The 15,000-nt window shown below is 55.4% G+C and overlaps 1 protein-coding gene across 1 annotated transcript in view; it reads right to left on the minus strand.

The window, feature by feature from the left end:
• LOC129718434 (integrator complex subunit 7-like) overlaps nt 1-15,000 on the minus strand; it is a 1,119,499-nt gene that overhangs the window by 277,148 nt on the left and 827,351 nt on the right. The gene's annotated exons all lie outside the window — the stretch shown is intronic.

Genomic DNA, 15,000 nt, shown 5'->3' on the forward strand with positions numbered 1-15,000 from the left:
CACCTCCCCGAGCCGGGATTGGGTAATTAACGCGCCTGCTGCCTTCCTTGGATGTGGTAGCCATTTCCCAGGCTCCCTCTCCGGAATCAAACCCTGATTCCCCGTTACCCGTTGCAACTATGGTAGTCCTCTATACTACCATCAATAGTTGATAGGGTAGATATTTGAAAGATCTGTCGTCGGTGCTAGACCATACGATCAACAAAATTATCCAGATTTCAACTCAACACGTCACGTAGGACGATTGGTTTGACTAATAATTGCGCAGGTTCCGCTAGGTACCTGCATTATGCATGTATTAGCTCTAGATTTTCCACAGTTATCCAAGTAACTAGTTCAATGATCTTGTGAATTATAGTCGTTATACTGAGGCTTATGCCGTTTCACATTAAATCTGTTCGTACTTAGACAAGCATGGCTTAACTTTTGAGACAAGCGTATATTACTGGTAGGATCAACCAGAATTCATTTAACTCGCTCACAAACGATTTGACGTGCCCTGATCGATTGCGGCGTCTTGCAACGCACGCGCTCTCCCAATAGATGTGTCCCTCAAGCGGGCCTTGTGTGCGCATATTACTCATGTGTGTGTATAGTGGTCCCCGTGGTTCTGTGGTTAGCGATGTCGGTCGGCTAGCTCTCACATACGGTTGTGATATCGGGTTCGATTCACGATCGAGTCGAGCTGGAAATTTTCTCGACTCAGCACTGGGGCACGGTGTTTCGTTGTACTTATTCTACAACATGCAAAATATGCCGAAAACAATATCGATAACGAATTCTCTTGACTAATCTAGTTGATCGAGACCGCATTAGCCCCCAGGCTAGCGTGCGATATTATTGTTTATTGTGTATATCGCTCCGTACAACCTCACCGCAATGCTTTTCCATCGTATCGTTCAACCTCTTTCGCATTCCATCCGATATACGTGGAATGCGGACATCAGCGAGAACCAAACGCAGTCTATCCGTTCCCGTATATCGGAAGCATAACACTCGTCAAAAGATTCCCACTTTGCGCGCTTACCACACACATTTGTGGGTCGGCATTCTCGGTTGGGGTCATAATACATTCTTGCCGCTACATTTGTAACGTGGTAGCCGTATAACATTCATACACTTCCCTCTCGAGTGTACAGTGCCCATACGCTGCACTACCATGCACACATATGTATACAGCCCGCCGCAGCGAGCATCAAGTACGCCAAATCTAAGCATCGCCACTTGTACTTACACAAGGCCGGTGTAAAGTACCACACTTCGCCCTTCGAGATGGTAGACGCTTGGGTGTGAGGCTCGCCCACCCATAAACCAAGCTAACCTGACCGTCATACAACGTATAGGACCAGTACGTTGCTGCGCAGGCAGGCATCAGGCACACCAACCGTCAGCCTGCCCACTTGTACTTACACAAGGCCGGTGTAAAGTACCATACTTCGCCCTGCGAGACGATAGACGCCTAGGTGTATGGCTCGCCACCCATAACCTTAGCTAATCTACTGGCCATGCAGTGTACGACACCGGTTCCCCGGTTACCGAACCCGCGTGGTGCCGTGGTGGTAGCGTAAGAAGCTTCACAAGGTTAGCTGCGATGCTACTTGACTGCTCGATGTCAGTAAGGCGTACTTTTTCGATATCAACCTTAGTGTTGGGGCTTGCCAATCTGCTGGCTAGGATTCGGAGGATTTTCTTACGTATACGGAGACACGGTCCAGAAAGGCTTCAGACTGGTCTTTCACACCAGCGGTTCAAACACCACGGAATATGGCCTTCTTCCCGTCAAATTCAGATTGGCGATATCAAGTAAAAAGAAACGCACAGGCCTTGTAGAGTGCAAAAATTTGATCCGTCTTCTTTTGGGGTTTATTCGGTACTGTCCTTCTATCATTTATAATCGAATTAGCACTGGCACAGAGTCGTTCGAAACAGGCTCGTTTACTGGCTCTGATTGCGCACTTAAGCGTTGCTGCGGCACCGCGTTCCGCTCTTTGCTCGTCGGAACGTGCGCGTTGCATCCTCCGTCTTGTACGGAGGCATGCACTGCGTAGGCCTGCTATCGTATCGCTCCACCAGTATGTCGGTGGCCTACCCTCTCTAGGCGGACGAGACCTAGGCATCGTGGCGTCGCACGCCCATGACAGCATCGAATTTAGATGGTCCACATCCGGGAGCGGGTCACCCCCTTCGTGCTTCCATCTAATTGCCTGCCCAAAAACATCTGCATCGAAATGCAATGTTTTCCAGCCGTAGAAGAATGGGATATTGGCCCTACTCGCTGCTTGCTTCCGCACGCCTACCTCATAGCGGACCGATTGGTGGTCGCTATTCGTGTAGCTGTCGTCTACCCTCCAGTTCGTGATCAGTCCCGGGCTGCAGAACGTCACATCGATAATCGATTCCGCACTATATCTACTGTAGGTGCATTTTGTACCAACGTTAGCCAAGTCTAAGTTGAGCTTTGCCAGAGCTTCCAACAAGACCTTTTTTTTTTTTTTTTTTTTAAAGGTGGCGCGGGGAAATCTGCAAACAGTCAATTGAGAAGAGAACTCAGGATGTGGGGATGAGACTAGGGAAGAGATGCTGGGGTAGTTACACTCCCCCAGACACCTACTTATCCCTGTCCCGACCCACTAAAACCCCTCCAGTCTCCAGCCCTGGTCTTCCCGGAACGACGGTTAAGTATTACGTCGGGAAGTGGCTTTTGTGCGTGATGCACCCTCTTTACTCTTATAACCTCCTAGCTAACTACCTGGAGACTGGTAATTAGCTACCACTGGCGTGTTGGTGGTTGACCCGCCACACACGTTGCAGCTCCAGAACAATCTGAGAGGCGGCCGCACAGACCGCATTCCAGATGTCCGGGTCGTCGCACATCCTCCGGACTAGATTGTCCGGAGTAGTGCCAGGCCCGCTCACAGCCATCATGTTGCTCCTCGCTCTTACGAAACGGGGGCATACGAAGAAGACGTGCTTAGCAGTCTCCTCCTCCTCCACGCACTCGGGACACATGGGGGACACCGCATGTCCGAACCTGTGCAGATATTGCCTGAAACAACCATGGCCTGACAGGATTTGTGTCAGGTGGAAGTTCACTTCGCCATGTCGTTTCCCGACCCAGCCGGATATCTCCGGTATGAGTCGGTGCGTCCATCTGCCTTTTGTGGAGTTGGACCATTCCCGCTGCCAGCGGAGCATCGAGAATGACCTTCTGGTACCTCGTATGCCCCTTGTGTCACGTTGGTCGAAACACTCTCTGTCCTCCTTGATGGCGATGCTGATAGGCATCATGCCGGACAAGACACATATTGCATCGTATGACACCGTACGATACGCACTCGCAACTCTCAGGCACATGAGCCTGAGGAGGCACATTGCCTCCTCCCCTGCCTCGACACGGCTGTCGTCGCTCACGGATTGGATGCTCGGCAGGTTGGCCGACCATCTCTGGTCTATGTCTGAGATACTGGAACGTCGGACGTGAGACTCGACCGCCGGAGGCCAAGGACTTGGCTCGTGGCGTGGAAAGAGTCCCTCAATGATACGCTCCAGCATCGCTGGTGATGGCTCTGCAGGCGCCAGCGCGCCTTTAGTCTTGGCCATTACGATCCTGTAGGCGTCACCCCACGGATTTGTATTGGCACTCGCACATAGCCTATCGAAGCAGGCCCTCTTGCTGGCCTTTATCGCACTCTTTAGCATCGATCTTGCCGAACTGAATGCTGCGCGGCGCTCTGTCCTCTCTTCTTCGTTTCGCGCACGCTGCATCCTCCGTCTTGCACGGAGGCACGCACTGCGAAGGTCGGCTATCGCGTCCGTCCACCAGTAAACCGGTGGCTTTCCATTCCTAGGTTGGCGAGTCCTAGGCATGGTGGCGTCGCACGCCCGCGATAGCATAGCAACTAGTTGGTCAGCAGTCGGGCGGAGCCAACTGCCCCCCTCGCGCTCCCTTCTCATTGCCTCTTCGAATACCTCGGCATCAAAGTGCAATGTCTTCCACCCGCGAACGGTCGGAGTGTTGGCTCTACCCGTCGCTTGCCGCCTCTCGTTGTTGTCTACACTAAAACAGACCGCCTGGTGGTCGCTATTAGTGTAGACACCGTCTACCCTCCAGTTCTTGATCAGTCCTGGGCTGGAGAACGTCACGTCGATGATCGACTCCGCACCATTTCTGCTAAATGTACTTTTGTTCCCAACGTTGGCCAGATCAAGGTCGAGCTTTGCAAAAGCCTCCAACAGGATCTGGCCCCTCTGGTTCGTGAAGCAACTTCCCCACTCAACAGCCCAAGCGGTGAAGTCGCCCGCCACCACCAACGGCGTTAGGCCCGTTAGCTCCATGGATAGGAGGTCGACCATCTGGATGAACCTTTCGGTAGACCAACGTGGCGGAGCATAGCAACTGCAGTAGAACACTCCGTTCACCTTAGCAACTACGTACCCTTCTTCTGAGGTTGAGACAACCTCCTGAACCGGGAACTTGCTCGTCGTACATATGGCCGCCAATCTGGACTTATCCGCAACCCAGTTACCGTTTCCGGGAGGGATGCGGTAGGGGTCCGATATGACGGGGATGTACGACAACGACTCAGTGGCTGCTTGGTGTAGCAGCTGCTGAGCCGCGAAGCAATGGTTCAGGTTCAGTTGCGTCACCCTTACGCCCGTGGTTTCGCAGCCGGCTTACCGGCTGGGCACCTGGGGCCTCCCATAAAGTGTTTGGCGTTCCGTTTCCCGGAACATACCATGCACTTGGGAGACTCCCCACAGTCCTTTGCTTTATGGCCTGCACCTCCACATCGCCTGCACAGCTGGCTCCTATCGGGCCCCTTGCAGGTCCAGGACTTATGTCCGCCCTCGAAGCACCGGAAGCAAATGTCTGGTTGCTGTAGTATGCCCAGAGGACATACCGACCAGCCGACCTTCAACTTGCCCTCTTTCAGGGCCAGGTTAGCGTCCGCCGACGGTAGTCGGAAGGTAGCTACCTGGGTCCCCGCCGGACCTTTGCGGAGGCGGATTGACTCCTTAGCCACCTCCACCCCGCACTTCGCTTTTAGGGCTTGTGCAATGTCGCACCCCTCAGTGATTTCGTCCAGGTTTTTAAGCTGGAGAGTCACTTCTGAGGTGAGTGCCCGCACTTGCACCTCCTTCCCTAGGACCTTTTCAGCTACCGTTTTGTAGGTAGCTCCCAGATCCTTGAGCTGGGTTTCCCCCCTCATCTTCTTCAAGACTTCTGAGTACTTCGACCCATCCGTCTTGAGTATGAGGGCATCACCCCTACTCCGCGCCTTTTTGACCTTTTTTGGTCCTCTGGCTGCTCCGCGATCATGACGCGTCGCACCTTCCCGACGCTTCCTACCCTCTACGGTAGTCCAAGGGTTGCCCGTAGCCTCCACCTGTGCCTTTTCCGCGGTGGACCTTGAACCGGTTGGCGTGTGTTCCCGTGGGAGTAGCACGACCAATCGTTTCTTGGTGTTCCCGGGGGCCGTTTCCCCCGGGGACTGCCTCGTTCGCTTAGCGACCTGCCCCGTGGAGCAGACCGACGCGAACGAGGGGGCGTCTGTCTGCACCTCTTTAGATGCAGTCGCCCTCCCGGTCCTGGCCGCTTTCTCGGCCGCCTTCACCCGAGCTACGAGTTCTTCGTGCTCCTTTCTGGCTTCATCAATGGTGCTCCGAAGCAGGAGGAGGCTCTGCTTCAGGTCGCCAGTGATGTTTCGCCTGTTCGCCGAGAACTCGATTATGGCATCGAGTTGTTCAGACAGCGCCGCCACTCTTGGCCGCGTGTCCATACACCTTTCGACGGCCTTGACTAGCAAGGGACCGTCCACCGAGATGTCTGGTGTGGACACCGACGGATTCGCCGTTTTTCCACCTCCAGACTTCGCCGCATCCGTCTCCGCCTTCTTCTGCGGAGACCGCTGGATGCCACCTCGTGCGAAGGAATTTGGTAACCCCTCCGCACCCGTCTCTTTTTGGTTCTTCGAGCTCATTTTTGTTAATTGGGTCCCCCTTCCAGCCGCTATCCTTGTCCATAAATGAGAAGTCGCTTGTATGGTCCCATGGTAATCTATGCCGAAGCAGTGAGGCCATGGGTAAGGGGGGTCACCATAGTACCTTATGAGCACTATGACGCCCCCGCCCGCGTAAGTCAGGAAAGGGGCATCTTGTCCTAGGACTAGTTCCCCCCCATCTGATCCTTCTCTGCCTGATTCCCACCAGGCAATGGACGCGGAATGTACTGGGAGGCCTGCCAGGTTTTACGGGACGGAGACCCCTGCACCGGGTACCATCTCGCCGTTTCAAGCCGCTGTCACGCGACTTTACTAAGGGAGCTCGATGCAGGTGCCAGCCCTTGGTCGTGGTTCCTTTGCGTATCCGACTCGAATCCGTTTCGTTCGCTGCCAGTTGCCATAATTGGGACCTTACTGGTGACGGCCCCAATGGACGAGGGAGTGCATTTGGTTGATGGGAGCGGCACTACTCGCTCCGTCAGAGATGCTTCCGGGTAATTGTGGCATTTACGAGGAGTCGACGGCCCAGTGTCCGACCCTCACCACCCCTAAGCAATCTCCCACTGCTGGTCCAGGGCTGTTAGGTACTGTCAGCGGTCGCCCTCATATAACGTGACCTCGGCGGTCGCCACGCGCCGACCCGTGGTGGCATGCAGCTCTGCCAACCAGACCTGGCCTCTCTGGTTTGTACAGCGACTTCCCCACTCGACAGCCCAAGCGTTGAAGTCGGCCACAATCACCAACGGCCATAGGCCCGTCAGTTCCACGGTTGCTTGATCGACCATCTGTGCGAACGTTTCGGTAGACCAACTTGGCGGATCATAGCAACTGCAGTAGAATACTCCATCCACTTTGGCTATAACGTACCCCTCTCTGGAGGTCGACACAATCACCTGAACCGGGGACCTGCCTGTCGTGCAAATGGCCGTCTTCCCAGACTTGTCCGATACCCAGTTACCGTTTCCGGTTGGGATGCGGTATGGGTCCGAGACTATGGCCACGTCCGACAACGACTCAGCAGCTGCTTGGTGTAGCAACGGCTGCGCCGCATAGCAGTGATTCAGGTTTAACTGTATCACCTTCAGGCCTGTCCGTGCAGCCGGACACTTGGGACCTACCATGGCGTGTTTGGCGTCCCGTTTACCGGTGCATACCAGACACTTGGGAGGTGCACCGCAGTCCCGTGCCTTGTGGCCTGCGCCACCGCAGCGGCGGCATAAATTGGACCTGTCGGGCCCTTTGCACGACCAGGATTTATGCCCCCGCTCAAAGCACCTGAAGCAAACGTCAGGCTGTTGGAAGGTGCCCAGAGGGCAGACCGACCAACCCTCCTTCAACGTGGCCTTCTTCAGGGCCTTGTTACCCTCCGCTAGTGGAAGCTTTATGGTAGCAACCTGGGTGCCGGCTAGGCCCCTGCAGAGACGAACTGCCTCCACGGTCACTACCACTCCACACTCTCGCTCGAAGGCTTGTGCTATATCACACTCTTCGGTGATCTCGTGCAGGTTTTTAGCTGGAGAGTCACTTCAGGAGTGAGCGTGCTTAGACGCATCCGTCTTGAAAATCGCCCCTTGCGGCTTCTTATTGCGGTCGCCGCGCTTCGCGCGTCGTTCCTGATTCTGCCGCTTTTTGTTCACCACGCTGGTCCAATCCGTGGCTTCGCCGTTTGCCGGTTCTTTGCTCGGCTGGACGACGGGCCAGCTTCCTGGCTGTCACCGAACAACCGCCTTCGTTGCGTCCTGGGGGCCGATTCCCCCGGAGAGCCTCTCGCACGTGTGCCAGTCGGTTCAGTTGAACAGACTTCGGCAAACGATGCTGCCGCTGTTTGTGTGTATTTAGACACAGCTGCAGCACTCCCTTTTTTAGGCTGGTTAAGCCTTGCCTATAGCACGAGTGCCTTGCTTGCCGAAGCATCGTTAGCCCGTTTAAGGGCTTGCGAAAGCTCGGATTTTGCGCTGCAAATGTTCATACGTAGCAACAGATGACACTGCTTCAAGTCTTTTGATATGTTGCTACGTTCGTCCGTAAACTTGAGTATTTCATCAAGTTGTACGAACACCGTCTCCACGCACGGGACCTTGTTCATGTGGCTTTCTACCGCAGAGAGTAGCAGAGTCCCAGATATCTGTTCCCGCTCCTTGGCAGTTTTAGGTGTTTCCACCTTGCCGCCGGTCTTCGCCGTTCCGGTTGGTAGGCAATGACCGCGGAACGTACTGGAAGGCCTGCCAGATTTTACGGGACGGAGACCCCTGCAGCCGTATGCCACCTCGCCGTCTCAAGCCGTTGTCACACGACTTTACTAAGGGAGCTCGGTGCAGATGCCGGCCCAACGTCGTGGTATAAAATCGTATTCTCTCTCACAAACCTAAAAACACAGCGACCAGTACACCATAATTGGTACCTTACTGGTATCAGCCCCAATAGGCAGGTAAGTGCATTTGGGTGATGGGAGCGGCACTACTCGCTCCGTTGAAGCTGCTTACGGGTGGCCGTGGCTTCTACGGGGAATCGACTGCCCAATGCCCGAAACCCCACCACTCCCTAGGCAAGCTCCCGCTGCCGGTCCGGGACTAATCGATGCTATCACACACCCATCGGTACGGCAGAGCTGCATGCCACCACGGGTCGACGTGTGGCGATCGTCGAGGGCGCACAATACAGGTGTGACCACTGACAGTACCGAACAGTCCCGGACCAGCAGCGGGAGGTCGCCTAGGGGTGGTGAGCGTCCGACCAGGGACAGTCGACTCCTCGCAAAAGCCACAATCACTCGGAAGCACCTCTGACGGAGCGAATAGAGCCGCTCCCAACACCCAAAAGCACTTACCCGCCCATCGGGACTGATGCCAGTAAGGTCCCGATTATGGCAACTGGCAGCGTAGTGAACGGATATGAGCTGGATTTCGGAATGGTACCGCATCCTCGGGATGGCACCTGCATCGAGCTCCCTTAGTAAAGTCGTGTGACAACGGCTTGAAATGGCGAGGTGGTACCCGGTGCAGGGGTCTCTGTCCCATAAAACCTGGCAGGCCTTCCAGTACGTTCCGAGTCTATTGCCTGGTAGGAATCAGGCAGGAGTAGGATCAGATGGTTGTTCCTGACTTGCGCCGGTCGGTGGAGTCATAGTTGCCCATAAGGCGCTTTGACTGCTTACCCTAGCCATGACCTCACTGCTTCGGCATAGACCACCATGGGACCACATAGGCGACTACTCCACCATGGACAAGGATAGCGGCTGGAAGGGGGACCCATTTAAATCAAGATGAACACATTCAAAACGAAAGAGATGAGGGCGGAGGGATTACAAAATCCCTTCGCAAGAGGTGGCATCCAGCGGTCTCCGCAGAAGAAGGCTGAGACGGATGCGGCGAAATCTGGAGGTGGAAAAACGGCGAATCCGTCGGTGTCCACACCAGACATCTCGGTAGACGGTTCCTTGCTAGTCAGAGTGGAGGCCAAGAGTGGCGGCGCTGTCTGAACAACTCGATGCCATAATCGAGTTCTTGGCGAACAGGCGAAACATCGCTGGCGACCTGAAGCAGAGCCTCCTCCTGCTTCGGAGCACCATTGATGAAGCCAGAAAGGAGCACGAAGAACTCGTAGCTCGGGTGAAGGCGGCCGAGAAAGGGGCCAGGACCGGGAGGGCGACTGCATCTAAAGAGGTTCAGACAGACGCCCCCTCGTTCGCGGGTCGCTAAGCGAACGAGGCAGTCTCCGGGGGAAACGGCCCCCGGAACACCAAGAAACGATTGGTCGTGCTACTCCCACGGGAGCACACGCCAACCGGTTCAAGGTCCACCGCGGAAAAGGCACAGGTGGAGGCTACGGGCAACCCGTTAGCTAGGAGGTTATAAGAGTAAAGAGGGTGCATCACGCACAAAAGCCACTCCCCGACGTAATACTTAACCGTCGTTCCGGGAAGACCAGGGCTGGAGACTGGAGGGGTTTTAGTGGGTCGGGACAGGGATCAGTAGGTGCCTGGGCGAGTGTAACTACCCCAGCATCTCTCCCCCAGTCTCATCCCCACACCCTGAGTTCTCTTCTCAGGTGTGTTTGCAGATTTCCCCGCCACCTTTAAAAAAAAAACACACCCATCGGTGGTCACACAGCGCGTGCATGGCCTTGACGGTCGCCAGGCGTCGACCCGTGATGGATTGCAGCTCGGCCAAAAGCAAGAGTAGTCCGATAGGAGCGAAACATACACCTCTCTGCAACTCGCAACTCCCAGCCTGTAAACCTATCATTTGTAGGGGGTCTCAGGTATCGAAATCATATATTGATGCTTAGCAGAGCCACCGACGTTCCAGTATCTCAGACACTAGTCGTATGGCGCCGCGCAAGGGCTCTGTCTGATGAGAGCAGTAATAAGATGCCAACGTGGTAATCACACTAGCAGATCTTGTAGGTTTCTAGGCCACTTGATCAACGACCACCTATAGGAGGAGAGGCGTTCAGGCATAATCCAACGAACGTAGCGTTATACCATTGTCCGGTCGAACTAGTATTGTGCCATTGGTTCGCACCTGTGGTTCCTCTCGTACTGCACAGGAGTTCTGTTAAGACAGTTCTGTTAAGATAGCGGCTGGAAGGGGGACCCATTTAACATCAAGATGAACACATTCAAAACGAAAGAGACGAGGGCGGAGGGATTACAAAATCCCTTCGCAAGAGGTGGCATCCAGCGGTCTCCGCAGAAGAAGGCGGAGACGGATGCGGCGAAGTCTGGAGGTGGAAAAACGGCGAATCCGTCAGTGTCCACACCAGACATCTCGGTAGACGGTTCCTTGCTAGTCAAGGCCGTCGAAAGGTGTATGGACACGCGGCCAAGAGTGGCGGCGCTGCCTGAACAACTCGATGCCATAATCGAGTTCTTGGCGAACAGGCGAAACAGCGCTGGCGACCTGAAGCAGAGCCTCCTCCTGCTTCGGAGCACCATTGATGAAGCCAGAAAGAAGCACGAAGAACTCGTAGCTCGGGTGAAGGCGGCCGAGAAAGGGGCCAGGACCGGGAGGGCGACTGCATCTAAAGAGGTTCAGACAGACGCCCCCTCGTTCGCGGGTCGCTAAGCTTCCCCGGGGGAAACGGCCCCCGGAACACCAAGAAACGATTGGTCATGCTACTCCCACGGGAGCACACGCCAACCGGTTCAAGGTTCACCGCGGAAAAGGCACAGGTGGAGGCTACGGGCAACCCTTGGACTACCGTAGAGGGTAGGAAGCGTCGGGAAGGTGCGACGCGACATGATGGCGGAGCGGCCAGAGGACCAAAAAAGGCCAAAAAGGCGCGGAGTAGGGGTGATGCCCTCATACTCAAGACGGATGGGTCGAAGTACTCAGAAGTCTTGAAGAAGATGAGGGGGGAAACCCAGCTCAAGGATCTGGGGGCGGATGTGCGGAGTATCCGCCGATCTCGCACGCGGAAGGACGCCAAGAACAAGGGGGCTACCTACAAAACGGTAGCTGAAAAGGTCCTAGGGAAGGAGGTGCAAGTGCGGGCACTCACCTCAGAAGTGACTCTCCAGCTTAAAAACCTGGACGAAATCACTGAGGGGTGCGACATTGCACAAGCCCTAAAAGCGAAGTGCGGGGTGGAGGTGGCTAAGGAGTCAATCCGCCTCCGCAAAGGCCCGGCGGGGACCCAGATAGCTACCTTCCGACTACCGTCGGCGGACGCTAACCTGGCCCTGAAAGAGGGCAAGTTGAAGGTCGGCTGGTTTGTATGTCCTCTGGGCATACTCGAGCAACCAGACATTTGCTTCCGGTGCTTCGAGGGCGGACATAAGTCCTGGACCTGCAAGGGACCCGATAGGAGCCAGCTGTGCAGGCGATGTGGAGGTGCAGGCCATAAAGCAAAGGACTGTGGGGAGTCTCCCAAGTGCATGGTATGTTCCGGGAAACGGGACGCCAAACACTTTATGGGAGGCCCCAGGTGCCCAGCCGGTAAGCCGGCTGCGAAACCACGGGCGTAAGGGTGACGCAACTGAACCTGAACCATTGCTTCGCGGCTCAGCAGCTGCTACACCAAGCAGCCACTGAGTCGTTGTCGGACATCGCCGTCATATTGGATCCCTACCGCATCCCTCCCGGAAACGGTAACTGGGTTGCGGATAGGTCCAGTTTGGCGGCCATATGTACGACGAGCAAGTTTCCGGTTCAGGAGGTTGTCTCAACCTCAGAAGAAGGGTACGTAGTTGCTAAGGTGAACGGAGTGTTCTACTGCAGTTGCTATGCTCCGCCACGTTGGTCTACCGAAAGGTTCACCCAGATGGTCGACCTCCTATCCATGGAGCTAACGGGCCAAACGCCGTTGGTGGTGGCGGGCGACTTCAACGCTTGGGCTGTTGAGTGGGGAAGTCGCTTCACGAACCAGAGGGGCCAGATCCTGTTGGAGGCTTTTGCAAAGCTCAACCTTGATCTTGCCAACGTTGGGAACAAAAGTACATTTGGCAGAAATGGCGCGGAGTCGATCATCGACGTGACGTTCTCCAGCCCAGGACTGATCAAGAACTGGAGGGTAGACGATGGCTACACTAATAGCGACCACCAGGCGGTCTGTTATAGTGTAGACAACAACGAGAGGCGGCAAGCGACGGGTAGAGCCAACACTCCGACCGTTCGCGGGTGGAAGACATCGCAGTTTGATGCCGAGGTATTCGAAGAGGCAATGAGAAGGGAGCGCGAGGGGGGCAGTTGGCTCCGCCCGACTGCTGACCAACTAGTTGCTATGCTATCGCGAGCGTGCGACGCCACCATGCCTAGGACTCGCCAACCTAGGAATGGAAAGCCACCGGTTTACTGGTGGACGGACGCGATAGCCGACCTTCGCAGTGCGTGCCTCCGTGCAAGACGGAGGATGCAGCGTGCGCGAAACGAAGAAGAGAGGACAGAGCGCCGCGCAGCATTCAGTTCGGCAAGATCGATGCTAAAGAGTGCGATAAAGGCCAGCAAGAGGGCCTGCTTCGATAGGCTATGTGCGAGTGCCAATACAAATCCGTGGGGTGACGCCTACAGGATCGTAATGGCCAAGACTAAAGGCGCGCTGGCGCCTGCAGAGCGATCACCAGCGATGCTGGAGCGTATCATCGAGGGACTCTTTCCACGCCACGAGCCAAGTCCTTGGCCTCCGGCGGTCGAGTCTCACGTCCGACGTTCCAGTATCTGAGACATAGACCAGAGATGGTCGGCCAACCTGCCGAGCATCCAATCCGTGAGCGACTACAGCCATGTCGAGGCAGGGGAGGAGGCAAGGGTTACGAATGAGGAACTCATCGTGATCGCCAAATCCCCAAAGGTGAGCAAGGCACCGGGACCGGATGGTATCCCTAACCTGGCGATCAGGCTGGCGATAAAAACGGCCCCCGGGCTGTTCAGGGCAGTCATGCAGAGGTGCCTGGATGACTGTCTCTTTCCGGACAGGTGTAAGCGGCAGAGACTGGTCTTATTGCCGAAGGCTGGGAAACCGCCAGGGGACCCATCGGCATATAGGCCTATCTGCCTATTGGACACCGCGGGCAAGGTGCTTGAGAGGATCATCCTCAACAGACTGGTGAGGTACACGGAGGGTGTACACGGTCTGGCAAGTAACCAGTTCGGCTTCCGGAAGGGCAGGTCCACGCTGGACGCAATCTCTTCCGTCATCAAGACGACGGAGGTAGCAATCCAGCGCAAGAGAAGGGGAATACGCTACTGCGCAATCGTCACGCTCGACGTGAAGAATGCGTTCGAAAGTGCCAGTTGGTACTCCATAGCGCTCGCGCTCAGGAGCATCCATGTACCGGTGTCGCTGTAATTATGTCGCTGGAAAATTATTTCCAGAATCGAGTACTTGTTTACGACACGGAGGAGGGTCAGAAGTGCGTCCCAATTACCGCAGGAGTTCCTGGGCCCGGTGTTGTGGAATGTCATGTATGACGGAGTGTTGAAACTCAAGTTCCCTGTAGGTGTTGTGATCGTCGGCTTTGCAGACGACATAACGCTGGAGGTTTACGGCGAGTCTATCGAGGAGGTCGAGTTGACGGCCGCGCACTGCATACGCAAGGTTGAGGACTGGATGCGCTCCAGGAAACTGGAACTCGCGCATCATAAGACGGAGGTCACGGTTGTGAACAACCGTAAATCGGAGCAACAGGCGGTGGTCAGAGTCGGAGACTGCACCATCACCTCGAAGCGATCCCTGAAGCTCTTGGGGGTTATGGTGGACGACAAGCTCACGTTCGGGAGTCACGTCGACTATGCCTGTAAGAGGGCCTTATCGGCTATTGCAGCACTATCTCGTATGATGTCCAATAGCTCAGCGGTTTATGGCAGCAAGCGAAGACTTCTTGCCAGCGTGGTTTCGTCCATACTTTGGTATGGTGGGCCAGTGTGGTCCAGAGCGCTAGGTACTAACAGTTACCGTGGTAAACTGGAAAGTACCTACAGGCTCATGTGCCTGAGAGTTGCGAGTGCGTGTCGTACGGTGTCATACGGTGTGTCATGCGGTGTCCCCCATGTGTCCCGAGTGCGTGGAGGAGGAGGAGACTGCTGAGCATGTCTTCTTCGTATGCCCCCGTTTCGTAAGAGCAAAGAGCAACATGATGGCTGTGAGCGGGCCTGGCACTACTCCGGACAATCTAGTCCGGAGGATGTGCGACGACCCGTACATCTGGAACGCGGTCTGTGCGGCCGCCTCTCAGGTTGTTCTGGAGCTGCAACGTGTGTGGCGGGTCAACCACCAACACGCCAGTGGTAGCTAATTACCAGTCTCCAGGTAGTTAGCTAGGAGGTTATAAGAGTAAAGAGGGTGCATCACGCACAAAAGCCACTCCCCGACGTAATACTTAACCGTCGTTCCGGGAAGACCAGGGCTGGAGACTGGAGGGGTTTTAGTGGGTCGGGACAGGGATCAGTAGGTGCCTGGGCGAGTGTAACTACCCCAGCATCTCTCCCCCAGTCTCATCCCCACACCCTGAGTTCTCTTCTCAGGTGTGTTTGCAGATTTCCCCGCCACCTTTAAAAAA

The sequence above is a fragment of the Wyeomyia smithii genome, chromosome 1, assembly GCF_029784165.1.
Source record: "Wyeomyia smithii strain HCP4-BCI-WySm-NY-G18 chromosome 1, ASM2978416v1, whole genome shotgun sequence".
Lineage (NCBI taxonomy): Eukaryota > Metazoa > Arthropoda > Insecta > Diptera > Culicidae > Wyeomyia > Wyeomyia smithii.